A 15,265-nucleotide genomic window follows, 5' to 3' on the forward strand; every position below is an offset into this window, starting at 1 on the left:
AAGAGGAAGAGTCCAAACGTAAGTGGCCAAACTTCCTGTTCGTTGCTCACTCGTTGGTTAATTAATTGATAACATCTCGCGGCTCACCGAGGAATCTGGGTCAGGCCTATCCCGAGGGACGTTAGAACGCTCTCCATCTCAGCGACAACAGGCCGATTTCCGTTTGCAATATCGATCCGCGTGCTACTTTTAGGACACCAACAAACTTTCCAACTTCGACTCGACTGCGATGCAACGTGTGTGCAACGTGCAACTGTGGAAATGATCCAATGGCGCCGTTAAGGGTTGCTGTTCGCGTGTCTCGGGGTAGTTTTGATTCGGTGCGTTCATTTTGCTCGCACGATATAACGAAAACTACGCGAAAGCAGAAAAAGCGGGATGAAGTTCAACGTTGCAGAGAAAATTCACAGATTTCAGGTGGAGTAGGAATATTAGCAAAAATCAGAAGAAAGTTCATTGTTTCAGGCGTTTACGTTGATACGCTGGCCATTCGCGATTTTTATAGTCATTTGAAATAATTTTGCAAGAAGGAAGAAGTTGGTACAAGTTTTGGAAAAAACATAAGAAACTCCAACGCGACGACGTTGTTCAAGGTTTAAGTTCGTTGCGTGTTTTGGATGGGACGCGCGATTATTATTTTTCTAGAAAAGATACGAAATCTGTATAAGAGATTTGGAGATGGAAAATTGGCAAATTTCATTTGGAAATGAATCGTTTGATAAAATGCTGACACGTGTTGTTTGTTCAGCGAAATTCCATATTAATATTGTATTTTCTTGTCAAGTGATGCGTCCTATGGAATGATTTAAACGATGACAAAATTTTCGCTTCTACGTATCGTCAAAGAGAAATTTCAGTTTCTCATTTTAGTTTCCATTTACGATACTATATCGTATTATATAAAGTACATTTGCAATAGTACATCGTATCGCGTGAAATATTTCTTTTATTTGTAACGTAAAGAATTTCTCTTTCTTCTTCTTTTTTTTTTTTTTTTTTGTTGTGTCCTCTGTTGAACCGTAGAGTTTCATTTTCACAATCAATCGAGCGAAAAATGAACATCAATCCGTAAAAGTATTTTTACGAAACGAAACTGGAGCGCAGGGTAAACCGAAAAACCAATTAAATTCGGTATCCCTTGGTATTTTTTAACGTCCGCGGAAAATACGCGATTTCGATCATTGATTCCCTTCCGCTTGTGCAGCCACGTTAATTAATTGATAATATCTTGCGGATTAACTATACCAAGTATGCCGAAATAATTCGCTGCTGGAAATAACTCGATACCACGAAACGTGATTTCATTGGATGTCTATCGGCGATCGCTAATTCCATACGTTCTTTAAATAAACAATCCACGTATAACGTTCTAAAATTGTAACCAATTTTTTGATCATGTTAATACAAGCTCCGCTATAAAAAATAATTTAGGGAGGATCCACTGTAACCTATCAAGAAAATTGCCTCTATAAATAGTCGTCGGTAGAAGTCATGAACATGGAGAGAAGATTGTTGATATACCAGCGGAGGAAGCAACATTTACAATAGCATGGCATCTAAAATAATATTTGTGCGTAGCATATGCATGTGATGTCAAAGATACTTATGACAGAAAACATGATGCTGGCGAAAAGTGTCTTTCTTTCGCAGACACGTCTTTTACAACGATGCATCTTTAAACCTAATCTGTCGAACATTGTGATCTTTATTTCGATAGAAGAAAATGGATCATACGTAATTCGATAAAATAATATAAAACGAAAAATGTCGTGCATCCATTGTTTCCTTATAAAACGAAAGAAACTTTTCGGACGACCTAATATTTGGATATTTTTAAATATTTTTAAAGTTTTATATAAAAATCTATTACTGTGTAAAAAATGATTTAACTTGATCTTCGTATCTGTCCTAACAATTGTTTAAATACTTCAGATTATCATAATTGTATATTGATTCAAGAAAAGTTTAATCAGTGAAGAACAAACGCTATAACCACTTAGCAATGAAAAGATGGAACTAATTTCTTTATGACGTAATTAAAAAATTAAATTTCTCAGTCTACAAAGAAAATTCTTCAAGTGTTTAGGAATTAAATTAAATTAAAGCTGTAACTGTGAGAAAACTTCTCTCTGTATACTATTATACGGAACATGAAACAAGATCAGCCTCGAATATCATAAAGCAGAAATATTAAAAAATGGCACCTGGCAAACGCGGCTGCCAAGAAGTTTAAAAAGAATAAATGTTAAGGAAAGAGCATCCAGTGTAAGTGACTGTCAAGAAAAAACTTTCTTCGTAACTAGTGCTGGATAAAAGTTATTGATGTAAAACAAAGAAAATCACCGCCAAATACTAAAACACGAATATCGAAGGACGCGCCAGCTGACGAGTAAACTCTTGCACATAAAACCATTAAAAAAGAACTTTCCCAAGAACTCTAAAAAGAATAAACATGTTAAAGAAAGCAATCCATCTACTATGCTTCCACGGAGCAAACTTTCTCTACAACTAGTTCTCGATAAAGATCGTCGATATGAAACAAACAAAATCATCGCCAAATACTAATATTAAAAGATACCATCTGACGAGTCAACTCTTGCATATAAAATCACTGAAAAAAAGCAAACTTTCCCAAGAACCGTAAAAAGAACAGAGATATTAAAAAGAATCCGTCTACTCTACCCTCTGCAGGAAACTGTGGTACAGAAAATGGATGAAAAGTTCCCTGAGAATGCTACGCAGAATAAATAATAAAAAGAAATCGTATCAAGAAAAATTCTGCAACAATTCCACGGACCATTCAACGTAATAAACCAAGTTGACCATTCGACCGAACCCAGCCAACAAACAGCTCTGTTAGTCTTCCGCCCTTTCACGATCTTCCATTTCTCTTCAACCTGTTCAACTCTTTTCCCTTCTTCGTGCTCGCATATACGTTTCTGCGGCAGTCGTAAAGTCGTTGTAGCCAAGTGGTTGACAACAGTTTACCGGCCGGGATCGTAAACGTTTCCATCGACGAGGGAGGAAAAGGCGGAAGTGGTGGCCGCGTTGCAGCCCCGTTGCATTCGATATCTCGAGACAGCAGCCACGCAACGCGATTATCCTCCCTCTTACGAGAAAACGTCGTCGTAGCGTGCTGTTCGGTCCCTGAGAGACCGGAAACGCGGCAAACTCGCGTTTTCTCGTCTCTTCTGTTCCGGTTTAACCGTGGAAATCGCTTCTACGGGCAATCTTCTATATTCCATGGCTTTTTCACGAAGGTCGTGGTTATACGCTGGATGCGGACGACCGGCATTTTGCCGTACAACGTCGTTGCGACGCTGTTGGAGCAACAGAGAGACCGAGTTCTTCTGTTGCACAAAGCAACGGGTGCACATGGATACGCGTTTGCTTGTTCTTGCAATCCGCTGCGGTGGTTCGCCGCAAATCGCTCGTCTGCGTCGCGGGCCTAGCAGCGGGAAAATTGGCGTTTATGGTGGGCACTGTGATCGACGTATGGACACACGGACGAGCGTCGAAATGCTAATAATTGCTAATAATTCCCATGATTTGACTGTCATAGATTTATCTGTACGATCTTTGGGATTATCTTGTCAGAAAATCGGCTGCACCGCGGTTATTAACCCTCTGCACTGAGAATTTTATTTCAATTTCGTTACCAGCAGCTCTCAACGCTTTTAAGTGTTTTATTTGAAATTTACTTTAATTAAAATATAAGGAAGAATAAATTCACTTAAATACCAGTTCTATTCACACTATTGTTGTGTTTTGTAATTTTTAAGTGTATGATATATCTTGAAACAATTACCAGGATTGGATGCGATCCTGCTTTTCTTTCGCACAAAAAGATGGGACTGAAAGAATGTCGAGTGAGAAAGGAGCTCCTCAGATAAAAACTGATGTCCAGTCACACTCGACATAGCAGTGCAAAGGGTTAAAGATTCGTTGTCGAAATAATCGTTCGTTACTAGCTTTATTTGCAGCTTGGATAGATGCTACAATAAAAACGACAGAGATCGGTCGTAGCGTGGCTGCTCGGTAACTGTATCAGCTCGATGGTCTATTTCGTATAAATCTATGGCCAGCTGTCCGCGAAACGTAGCTTCGTAGAAGCTTAAACGTGGTTTATTAGATGCGACGATACGTCTACGCCGGTGTTCAGTCTACGAAACGTACACAAGCATACATTTCGTCTCGTTATTAAAACGAAGAGCGACGAGAAGGACACTTTCACCCCGCATCACTACACATATTCGTTTATGGTTGCAACGTACGGCTCGCTACCGACGTTGTTAGCGCCAGTCGTCGCGACGAAAACGCTCCGTTGTTGTTTCGTCGACAGGTGCACAGGTGCGCGTTACTTTACAATGACCGCTACATGGAAGCGTACTGTTAGCAGCAACGCACCTAATGCGCGTCTCTGAAGCGACGCTTCGCGGACAGCGGCTCTCTATGAGGTTGATTTATCTTTTGCCGCCTTGTCGTCACTTGTTCTGCCGTTCGTCGCGCTCTGTATATAATCGCGACCAAACAACGAACGATCAAATCGAAGAAGAGAATTTCGTAAAACAATCGAGATTTCTCTATTTTCTCTTTCTTTCGATGAATTTTTCGTCGAACAGAGGCTGTTTATTTATTTATTTATTTATTTATTGATCCAATTAACGGACCGCAGTCCCGTCGGTACAAAACAGACGAGGAAAAAGTAGAGAATTAATCGAAAACAAGATACGGATATAAAAGTAGAGGCAGAGAAGCGAGTACAGTTTGCTGGGAGAGTAGCAGAGTCAGTTTTATAATCGCTCGTCCGCGTTTATTGATTTACCCAGAGAAGATATCAACTCGGTCGGTGATATTATTCACGTAGTTGCATGTTCAAATGAATCGATGATAAGTCGTAATGGATGAATCCTGGCTATTAAAAAATTCGATACGGTAAGCAGGAGCGTTGCGTAAAGAACGTGTTTGTACATTGAAACTAATTAGCTGAAGTAGCGAGCTATGGACAATTATTAAGTTATTTATAATTTTGACAAGCAATGAAATGTCAGCTAGCTTTCTCCGGTGCTCGAGTGTTGGAATGTCCAGTCTATGGAGCGCAGCGTCGTAACTGCGAATATGCCAGCCTATGGAACGTGATACGAAACGCAGGAATTTACGTTGCGATCTTTCAACAACCTGAACGTATTTAGCGTAACGCGACGGCTATATCGTTGCTTCACGTTTATAGCGACATAACTGAAAACAGTGTACATTTTAGAGCAGAGGCTTTGTGAAATTTACAAAGAAATCTTCGTGACTCGTAAGGCTGACATAACGCGAGATATGCCACTGTTCACGAAAACAGTCCAACCTTCCACTTGCCGCGTCGCGAAACGACCCAACATGAGCCGGCAAAATTTGTTGCGAAACTATGGCCACCTCGATAACGGCGAAAGTATAATAATTTCACACTCCGAGACAAAACCGATGGTATTATAAATAGATCGTTTTAAAAAAATGGAAACATAACGTTGATCTTTTATTCGACAGAAGCAAATTTGAGACTTCGTCATGTTTGTATCAACTCCAGGCAGCGATATGACTGGAATAACGCTGATCTTTTATTCGATAGAAGCAAATTTGAGGCTTCGTCATGTTTGTATCAACTCCAGGCAGCGATATGACCGGAATAACGTTGATCTTTTATTCGATAAATGCAAATTTGAGACTTCGTCATGTTTGTATCAACTCCAGGCAGCGATATGACTGGAATAACGCTGATCTTTTATTCGATAGAAGCAAATTTGAGGCTTCGTCATGTTTGTATCAACTCCAGGCAGCGATATGATTGGAATAACGTTGATCTTCTATTCGATAGAAGCAAATTTGAGACTTCGTCATGTTTGTATCAACTCCAGGCAGCGATATGACTGGAATAACGCTGATCTTTTATGCGATAGAAGCAAATTTGAGGCTTCGTCATGTTTGTATCAACTCCAGGCAGCGATATGACTGGAATAACGTTGATCTTTTATTCGATAGAAGCAAATTTGAGACTTCGTCGTGTTTGTATCAACTCCAGGCAGCGATATGGCTGGAATAACGTTGATCTTCTATTCGATAGAAGCAAATTTGAGACTTCGTCATGTTTGTATCAACTCCAGGCAGCAATATGACCGGAATAACGTTGACCTTTTATTCGATAGAAGCAAATTTGAGACTTCGTCATGTTTGTATCAACTCCAGGCAGCGATATGACTGGAATAACGCTTATCTTTTATTCGATAGAAGCAAATTTGAGGCTTCGTCATGTTTGTATCAACTCCAGGCAGCGATATGATTGGAATAACGCTGATCTTTTATTCGATAGAAGCAAATTTGAGGCTTCGTCATGTTTGTATCAACTCCAGGCAGCGATATGGCTGGAATAACGTTGATCTTCTATTCGATAGAAGCAAATTTGAGGCTTCGTCATGTTTGTATCAACTCCAGGCAGTGATATGACTGGAAGAAGCAAGAGGCCCAAATTTGGTCTCCTGATCAATCTTTGTTAAGTGTTGCAATCTATAAAAGGCAATTTAGAATAGAAATGCTGCTAGTTAAGTGACAGCAAAGCGGAAGGAATTCGTCATTTCCAAGTGTCTTCTGTGCACTACGTTATTTCTTAATTATTTATTATTATTATCTCTTAATATACTATTATTCTTAACATTCGTTTTCTTGAATATTACTTCTTAATATACGAAGTGGTAATTCAACATTTAGACTACCTAAAGTATAAAGCAAGTGATCTAAAGTACCTAAGCAATCCCGTCATTTATTTTTCACGATGTGTAGTATATTGTTTCCATTTTCGTATTTCAAAGTGGCGATCTCGTTGTGCCACTGATCCATTACAACTGGCAATTACGATGAAAGATCGTTTTGTGCCTAAATTTCGTCTCTTAGGCAGATGACCGGAGATGAAATTAGAAACGTGTTTTTCAGGAAGAAATTCGAAATATAAATTGGAAACAGAATCACTGAGATCAAAATGTGTTCTGCTTTATACATGGCAATCGATTTTCGAATGATCCGAGGGGAAGAAAGTGGATCGGATGCACCGCATGCTTCAGACGGTGGAACGAGCTGTGCACATCCACATCGCGAATTAAAAAATTTGCATGTGATTTTTGTATACAATCGTCATTTTTCCTATCCACAAACAGATCCATATATACTATGCAATAATCAAAATATATAGAACTATATATATAAGACAAATAATAGATCAAATAAGACAAGATAATAGACAGTTTAACAACAGAACATATTTAAAGCACATCGAGGCGAGCAATATAATTATTTTCTCACTAAAAACTAAAGGAACGAGATTAGCAGCAGTTCTTTCAACAACCGAAAAACGTGTCCCTTTGCATATATATTTTTTACTATGTTTGTATGAACCTTCGCAAAACATCGATTACACCTGTTCGTTACTAAGCTTCCAAGGTAATCGTGCAAATTTCGTGGAATTAAAAAATCCATTTACTTTTGGATAAATGCCAAGAAAGCATTCGTGGGACGAAATTTAGCTACCTTATCCTACAGAAGAATCCTACAACAACCAGAGGACTGTACTGAGAGTTTCCAGTGTCACAGGATTTTTGAATTTCTTGCAGAAATCTAAAGATAAAATCAAGTGACCTGTATGTAGCGTTGACGATAGTTCGTAATATGTGCTGCGGCGAGCTTTACAGGGTCGGTGAGTAGCAGCAGCTAAAGCATCCAAATTACTCGGTAAACGAGTAACGAACGCGAAGAAGCAGTGGACCGACAGCAAAATGAGTAGAGAAAGACCTGTTCCTTCTTCGGGAATTAAAATTCAACGTTCTCCCTTAAACGCGCGACCCCGTATCTGGTGGCCCGGTTGCAGAGCAAATACGTTCCGAGGACCGGTATAAAAGGGCTGAAATATAGCCGTGGCTCAAGGCGAGTTAATTCCATGAAACGTAGCGTGGAAAGAGCGGCCAGAGAATGAACGGGAATCGGGGCGAATCGTAAAACCGGCAGCGGTTCTCACTGCATCTTCGCCATTTCTAATACCGTAAGAAGAAGAAATAAATTTCAATGTATCGAGTTCTCGCGTCCATCTTTTTCGTTTTCCCGTTTCGTTACGATTATAAGTTAACATTTTTACTGCCACGTCGAAATCACATGTTTCGCTCAGGACGCCACGAGAGTATTTTTATTATTCAAAGCATATAATGGCAAAATAATAATAAATTGACGATGTAAGACAACATTCTTCCCCAATGGACCGTTTATCTTATTGGTGGTCACGGGTGGCCACCGTGGCGCCTTGCTAGCGACACATTATAACGAGGCTTCGTTTATTTCAACAAACCATTCGCATTCGTTATTTCGTCGTAAGCAAAACGTGCAGAATATATCGTTGAAACGTGTAGAAGATATTAGTAAACGGTATTTGCTCGTTCTATATATAATAGCAAGGTATGTGCACTCTTCTAACTTCAATTATATGATTATAAAACAATATTTACGATTATTTTCTAAGCTGTGTTTATAGTAATATTCGTAGATTACCCCTCAAAGATATGGATGCAAACACAGTACACCGTTAGATGCAAGATTTGTTCTCATTTTTTTTTTATTGATGTTCTAATAAAAATGTTTAATCGTTAAATGGGGCACTTTTTATTTCAAAGTATCTTCTATTTATCGGTTGTATTCAAAATTCCCTGACTGTCAATTTTCATACAATTTTTACAATCGTAAGAAGTTCAAGCGCTCTGGTCATATATGACCAACGTGGCAGTCAAAGTGTTAAGTTGTAATTAGTTTTTACTTAGAACATCTTCCAACAGTTTTCAGATCCAGTCAAACGAAGCGGTCTTCTTCGGTTCTTTCATGGTGTAATAGAAGAGTGACTCGAGCCACCGTATTACTACGAATATTACGAATATTACGATAGGAATAGAATGTTATAGATAATAAATTGAAAATTTAGAAAGTTAGACACCATATATAACGAATGGAATTTCCACGCTAAATATAATAAATTGAACACGTACCGTGTAATTATTATGAGTTTCGCGTCTTAAACGTGCAGGGATTGGAAGCTTAAACGTTAAAAACGTTGAAAGTTGAAAACGAGGAATCTTCAGAATAAGGAAACGATTGTTTTGTAAATTGCTCGGTCTGAATTCCTCGTCGCAGAATTACGAAAACACGAAAGACGGCCAGGCGTGACTTAATCCGATTAAGAATCAAATCAGAAACGATTGAAACAAACAACGTCGAAACTTTCCTTCAAGATTAACCTTTGTCCGAGATGAACTTTTTAATCCGCTGTCTCCTAATAACTGTGTCACGTTCACCAAGGAGTTCAAAGTTCGATTATGACAAAGATAAACCGCATTCTTGCTGCATAATTAATTTGATATATCACTCGTACCTACGTCATATGTATTTGCGACGCTTTATTACGATATTACGTTTGTCGCGATTGATTAAATAAACGTTTCAGAAGATATTCTCCGTATTTTCGGATTTTTATTTAATATGATGTTAGTTCATTGGAGAAATAAACGACAGCTTTTAGATAGGAAAACTGTGACATAGTAGAAACTATACACTTAAACTGTACAAAGGCTGCACACGAAACACTCATCGATTTAATCGAACAACTGACGTTGAAGAAAAATACTATTCACCATTAATTAATTAATTAAATGTAATTCAAAAAAAGAAGACTAAATGTAATTAGAAGGATAGACAAATTTGTCTGCTGTTTAAGAAACAGCAGAAAAAGATTCAACGTCCTTTGAAAATGTTCTCTTACCCTCGGAAGAAACAAATTCAAAAGAAGCAAACTCTGTCAATTTCAAATATACTGTAGACTAAAAAGAAACAAAATAAAACACCAGATAATCGTCATTCTATTCAATCATTTAATAAGACAAAAGAAAATAATCGTTAAAACTACCGAAATTCTGAGAGAAAATAAAAAAAAAAAAGAAATAGAGAAGAAAAATCGACTGATTCCTTAAAAAAAAAAAAAAAAAAAAAGAAAAGAAAAAGAAACCGCAGAATCTGAAAAACGTTCCAGCCCTTAGCGCAACGTTTCCAAGATTACCATCGACAACTGTGTCTACACATAGAAGAACCGCTTTATTTCCGCGAGAATGTTCCTCGAAACGAGCGAGCGAACAAGCGAGAGAAAGAGAGAGAGAAGACAATTCCCGGAGACTTCGCCTCGGTCCGGTTACGAGGAAAATTTTGCTGGAAACCAGCCACTGGGATCCGATTAAGGGAAGTTCCGAGTTCGAGAAGGAGAACCAGCCAACCAGGTGAAATATGAACGAATAGTTCGTACTGCAATGGTAGAATGAAAATACTTTATGGCGTCGGTGAAAACGGCTGGGATTTTAACCCTTTGGGACTGTATTCGATTAGTTAACAGAATTGGTTGGTTGGTTGGTTTTTCTTCAACTGGCTGATGCTTGATCGTCGCAAGATCGCGCGAAGATGCTTCAGCCCAGATACTTCAGCCAGTCGACAGATTTGTATTTGAAGGCGAGTCGAGATTCTTCTCGAGCATCAAGTGACTTTCGTTCGCGAGTTATACAGCATTGCGCGACCAATACAACAAAGAATCGTGGTATTTTTATGATTTAGGTGAATTTAGAATTTTATACTTGACACTTGCGCGGGATGTAAATTGTACGTTACAGTGGCGGACGAAAGAAAGTTCGTAAACGAAAAGACCGTGTAACTTTAGAAAATGGAGTTACATTTAATAGGAGCAACGGAAAAATCTGTTATTGGGTTGGCAACTAACTGCATTATCACCTAATGACAAAATCCGCAATCACTTAGTTGCCAACACAATATATACCGTAGAATAGATGACTGTTCCCAGTATGACGGAAGATCTTTGGTACGAAAGTTACCAAAATTCGTGGTGGATTTTACACTTTCTTTTACCTGCCATTGTATCCATCGCATATTATAAATTGTTGTACGTAATTGTTGTATGTAACTTGTACATGGTGAACTGTTTGTTGTTTGACCGCTTGGTTCGTAATCTTTTAGACACCTCAATGATCAGTCAGATACGAAATCTTGAAATATTATAAATTCGTGTTTTCCAATGGTTAATAAAAAATCGAAGATAAAATTGAAGTTTCTAGCAAATGCAATACAGAAATTATAATCTGAATGATAGAAACCATATCTTTAAGGAGGAATCATTGATCTGTATGGCGAGTGTGTTTCGATATTGTAAACGAAGGGCTTAATTCTGAATTTAAACGTCGAGTTGGATGATATTTGGCTAGCATATGAATTGCATATTGCAGTACATTATACATTATAAATTATTCGAAATTATACTGTATTATTTTAACCCTGGACTGATAGCGACTATGATACAACAAATTACTATGCACTGTAAATTATATATTGTGTATCGAGATTAACCATAATTTATTGTTACAAATAGTTAGCTATAGCGTGCTATATTAACTATCAATTTGTATCGGGTAGAAAGCAATCAAAACAATTAGCTTAGGATTATTTCATTTTAATTTGAAATGCCTGTCTCGAGCGATCGTAAAATTCTACTTCCATGCATGAGCTATAAAATACAGAAATTCATACGATTACATTGAATTGTTTCGGATAAAAATGAAATAATCTACGTAAATCTGCAATTGGAATTTCTGTAAACCTAGGCGAGGGTTAAACTAATATAATAACAATATAATAAAATTAAATCTTTGCGTACAGATTTAATTTTAATCGTAAAATTCAAAGTTACAAGAGATTAATAACGCGTGATTTATTAATTTCAAAGTTAAGAAGAAATCTACGATTTTCCAATTTAAAGTTTCGTACAAATATCCGATAAACGATCTTCTACTCACGCTCCTTTCCACCTAAGTTCGACCATAGTTCGTGTGACACATACCTGTAACAGAAAAAGAAAATGTAATTTGTAACCTGTCCGAGATATCAAACATCTTCGTGTTCAAATTTAATTCAGATTAAATTAAACGCGCAAATGTGAATTATCGTATTATTTACAACAGAAAAACGACATTTAACGCAAGCTATTGGGGTGGAGAAAAAGATGGAAATTCTTAATTCTACCACGAATTATTTTAATCAACATTTCACTTCTTAATTTTGCTAATTTTTTCTCCATTTATTACTAAAACTTATCGAGCTTCTTTATAATGAAAAACCAATAACAAAGCAGAGGAATATACGGCATATTATTTACAAGATGCATTATACGTATAAATGTTAATATATATTGTATTACACGAATCTTAATAAATATATTAAAACATTAATACATATAAACATACACATATATAAAATCCAAATATTTTATTACAACATTCAACATCCAAATATTCTATTAAAACATCATAATCGTAAATCCATAAATATCATTGTTGCATAATTGCGCTAAGATAATCGATTAAATTAAATAAAAACCAATTTGTTCTGACGAGTATTTCCATATCAAAAACATGTGTATTAAATGGTTCAAAGAATTGTATACTCAGAAATGTATACGGAATGTACACTTTCAGATCTTAACAGAAATGTGTGTTATTCCAATGTGTGTTATTCAACGACGCATAAGTTGGTGGAACGACTGAAATCGGCGACAAACCGCGGAAAGTTTGAGAAGAACGAGTCGCCTAGAGGAAAGAAGAAATCCAGTAAAGTGTTGGATCAGCCGAAAATCCTAGAAGGTAGCAAGTTCCATCATCAGGATCGCCTCGATAGAGGCTAATCCAGCCACGAGCCAGGGATTAAACAACGACCGGCTCGTGGAAATTAAATCCTTGCTCGTGCCAACAATGGCCTCGCCTCTTCCCCTGTAGCGTAAGTGCGGTGAAAAGTGAAAAAAGAGCTATCCGGTGAAAATGAGAAACAGGCTGACGAATCTGGTGGAAAAACGCCAGAACAGAATCCTAGTGAAATGATCAAGTCAGCTGAACCTCAAGTTACTTCCGGTTCGAATCGAATAAATAATAAGTTTAAATCAATTTCGAGGAAACTTCAAGTGTCACGTGAATTGAAGTTTCCAGTGAGTTCAAATCGAACAAGCAAGAGAGAGAGAGATTTAACGACGAACTTACAGATTGTAGGAAATATGCTAAGCTATGGAAGTATGCCGTACGTAATGTTCTTGTTAAAATGCAATTAAAACAACTGTATCTAAGTGGCTAGGATAAAAAGTCTTACGGGCAGATTGATTGATCAAGTCGCATGGATTCGACCGACGCGACTGCAAACGATAATGACTCGGATGATGATAGTTGTCCGGGATACAGTTCCGATACAGATCACGTGAACGTTAACCGGTTAACTGCGTTCGACGTGGATTCGCCTAAATCCAAAACTTTATTTCGACACGGTCGGCGAGTATGCTCGTCGCGTGAAATAAAAATTTACTATAAACGCTCAAAATTTTAGTATAAAAAGTGACTTAACTGATATTTAGCGGTATGTTTCTTTTGTACTTCCAGTAAAACTATTATGCATTTTATAAAAGAGAGTTCGATTATTTGATTATTCTCTTTGGTACATCGGTTGGACTGCGTATAACGCATTGCTTATATAATTTTTATAAATTAAGTTTCTTTGACTTTTTGATAAATTATTTTCCCCAACACAATTTGTCTATTTCACTGCGTGTATCGGTATAACGATACCTTTGCCAACAACGAATTGTTAATTTTTGAAAAACGCAATCCTTGCTCGTGTCGCTGTACCTCTTTCGTAAAATCTCCAACAGAGACATTGGCCCTGCGTTCGACGTGTATACTCGTCGTTGCTTCATTTTAATTAAGGGATTTTTAAAACAAAATTCCGCAGTTAACCGATTGACGGCCATCGGGGAGCCAAAATTTTCCATTCTTCACGAACGCGTCGCGAAGATCCACGATCCGCCAGCAACATCGTACACAAGACGTGGCTCGTCTAGCGACGGTTAAATCGTTAAATCGCACGTCAAGGGATGAACAATGCCATACGGCGGTCGTGGAATCGATCGATTGGACCGGCGTGGAAATGTGGAGAACGCGCGAGAAAACGAAAGTAGTAGAAGCCAACAGCGGCAGCTGTTCTCGCGGCCATTTCCATACCAATTTCTATTCTATTTCCGTTGACGTGGCAATGGCGTTCGATTATAGACTGCAATATCGAGAGGCACGTTCACCTAATAACTGCACGCTGGTTCTATCGATATCTCGGCCGGCTACGCGGCCGCCATTGGCTTCCACGACGATTCTACCCGGTTGTTCCTACGTCTGTCCCTCTTGCGCTTCCTCTTGCCGCTGAGTTTCGTAATTATCTCGAGCGGTACACTCCAGACGATCGAGTGCTCCCGTGTAATCGAAGAGAATTTCACGTGCATTGAGATTCTTCTTCGTCTTCTTTTTTTGCTCTTCTCTTACCCCCTTCTTTCTTTTTTCCCTGCGGAGGTTTTATTTGGTGTCAGAGAAACCGAAGTGAGTAGAAAGACTGAAATATTCCGAACTATCTCGTAGGTGCACAAAATGAATTTTCTCGGGTAATCGTGAACACCGTGCAACCCTATTAATTAATCTGAAAACGAAGAGCAGATCGCATACAGTTGTTCGAGTGCGTTCATTTCGAGTGCGTTCATTATGGAATTGCAATCGCAATGTTGATACATCATTCTATGTTTCGATTTACGAGTGGCCAGGCTAAGAAATCTGTATTACATTCTTTCTATTAGACGCACGTATCTAACGTGGCGAAGAGATCAAACGACTAGTGAAAAGATTCTGCGTGGCCTAACAAGAGTATGAAAAAGAATTGCCAACAAAATTCAGAGTTCTGTTGGATTCCGTAACAATGTGACCGTATGGTTGGACAAGTTCGATGAACCTGTGAAATGTGAGCCAAAATCATATCACTAAGTCACTAAGTGCAAAATGTAATTTTCATTCATTTGATATTATAAAATCGTCAAAGATGGATACTTGTTTGTTATATAAAAAGGAAGAATAAAATTCTACCAGAAACATTGGTAGTTAATTATAATTAATAATTGAGTCGTTCAGAAGCAGCGTTGACCAACTCCATGGACTGAGAAGCAGAAAAATGTGACGATGTTGTGAATGCTATTTTGTAAATTTACCTTGCAATTTTCTGTTATTTACCTCATCTTCTAGCAACAAATAAACTCGACGAACCAGATAATATACTTTTCACAACTTTTATGGCTACC

At 37.9% G+C, this 15,265-nt stretch overlaps 1 protein-coding gene and 1 long non-coding RNA gene across 2 annotated transcripts in view; both read right to left on the minus strand.

Annotated features, from left to right (window-relative positions):
- The window catches only part of LOC139991075 (uncharacterized), a 94,384-nt gene extending 82,280 nt beyond the window's left edge, over nt 1–12,104 (minus strand). The window contains exon 1 of the long non-coding RNA XR_011800732.1: nt 11,913–12,104. This is a non-coding gene — a long non-coding RNA (uncharacterized lncRNA). The remainder of the gene's footprint in view (nt 1–11,912) is intronic.
- Nucleotides 1–15,265, minus strand: part of Sdc (Syndecan) — a 237,766-nt gene that overhangs the window by 181,314 nt on the left and 41,187 nt on the right. The gene's annotated exons all lie outside the window — the stretch shown is intronic.

This window comes from Bombus fervidus, chromosome 9, assembly GCF_041682495.2.
Source record: "Bombus fervidus isolate BK054 chromosome 9, iyBomFerv1, whole genome shotgun sequence".
Taxonomy (NCBI): Eukaryota; Metazoa; Arthropoda; class Insecta; order Hymenoptera; family Apidae; genus Bombus; species Bombus fervidus.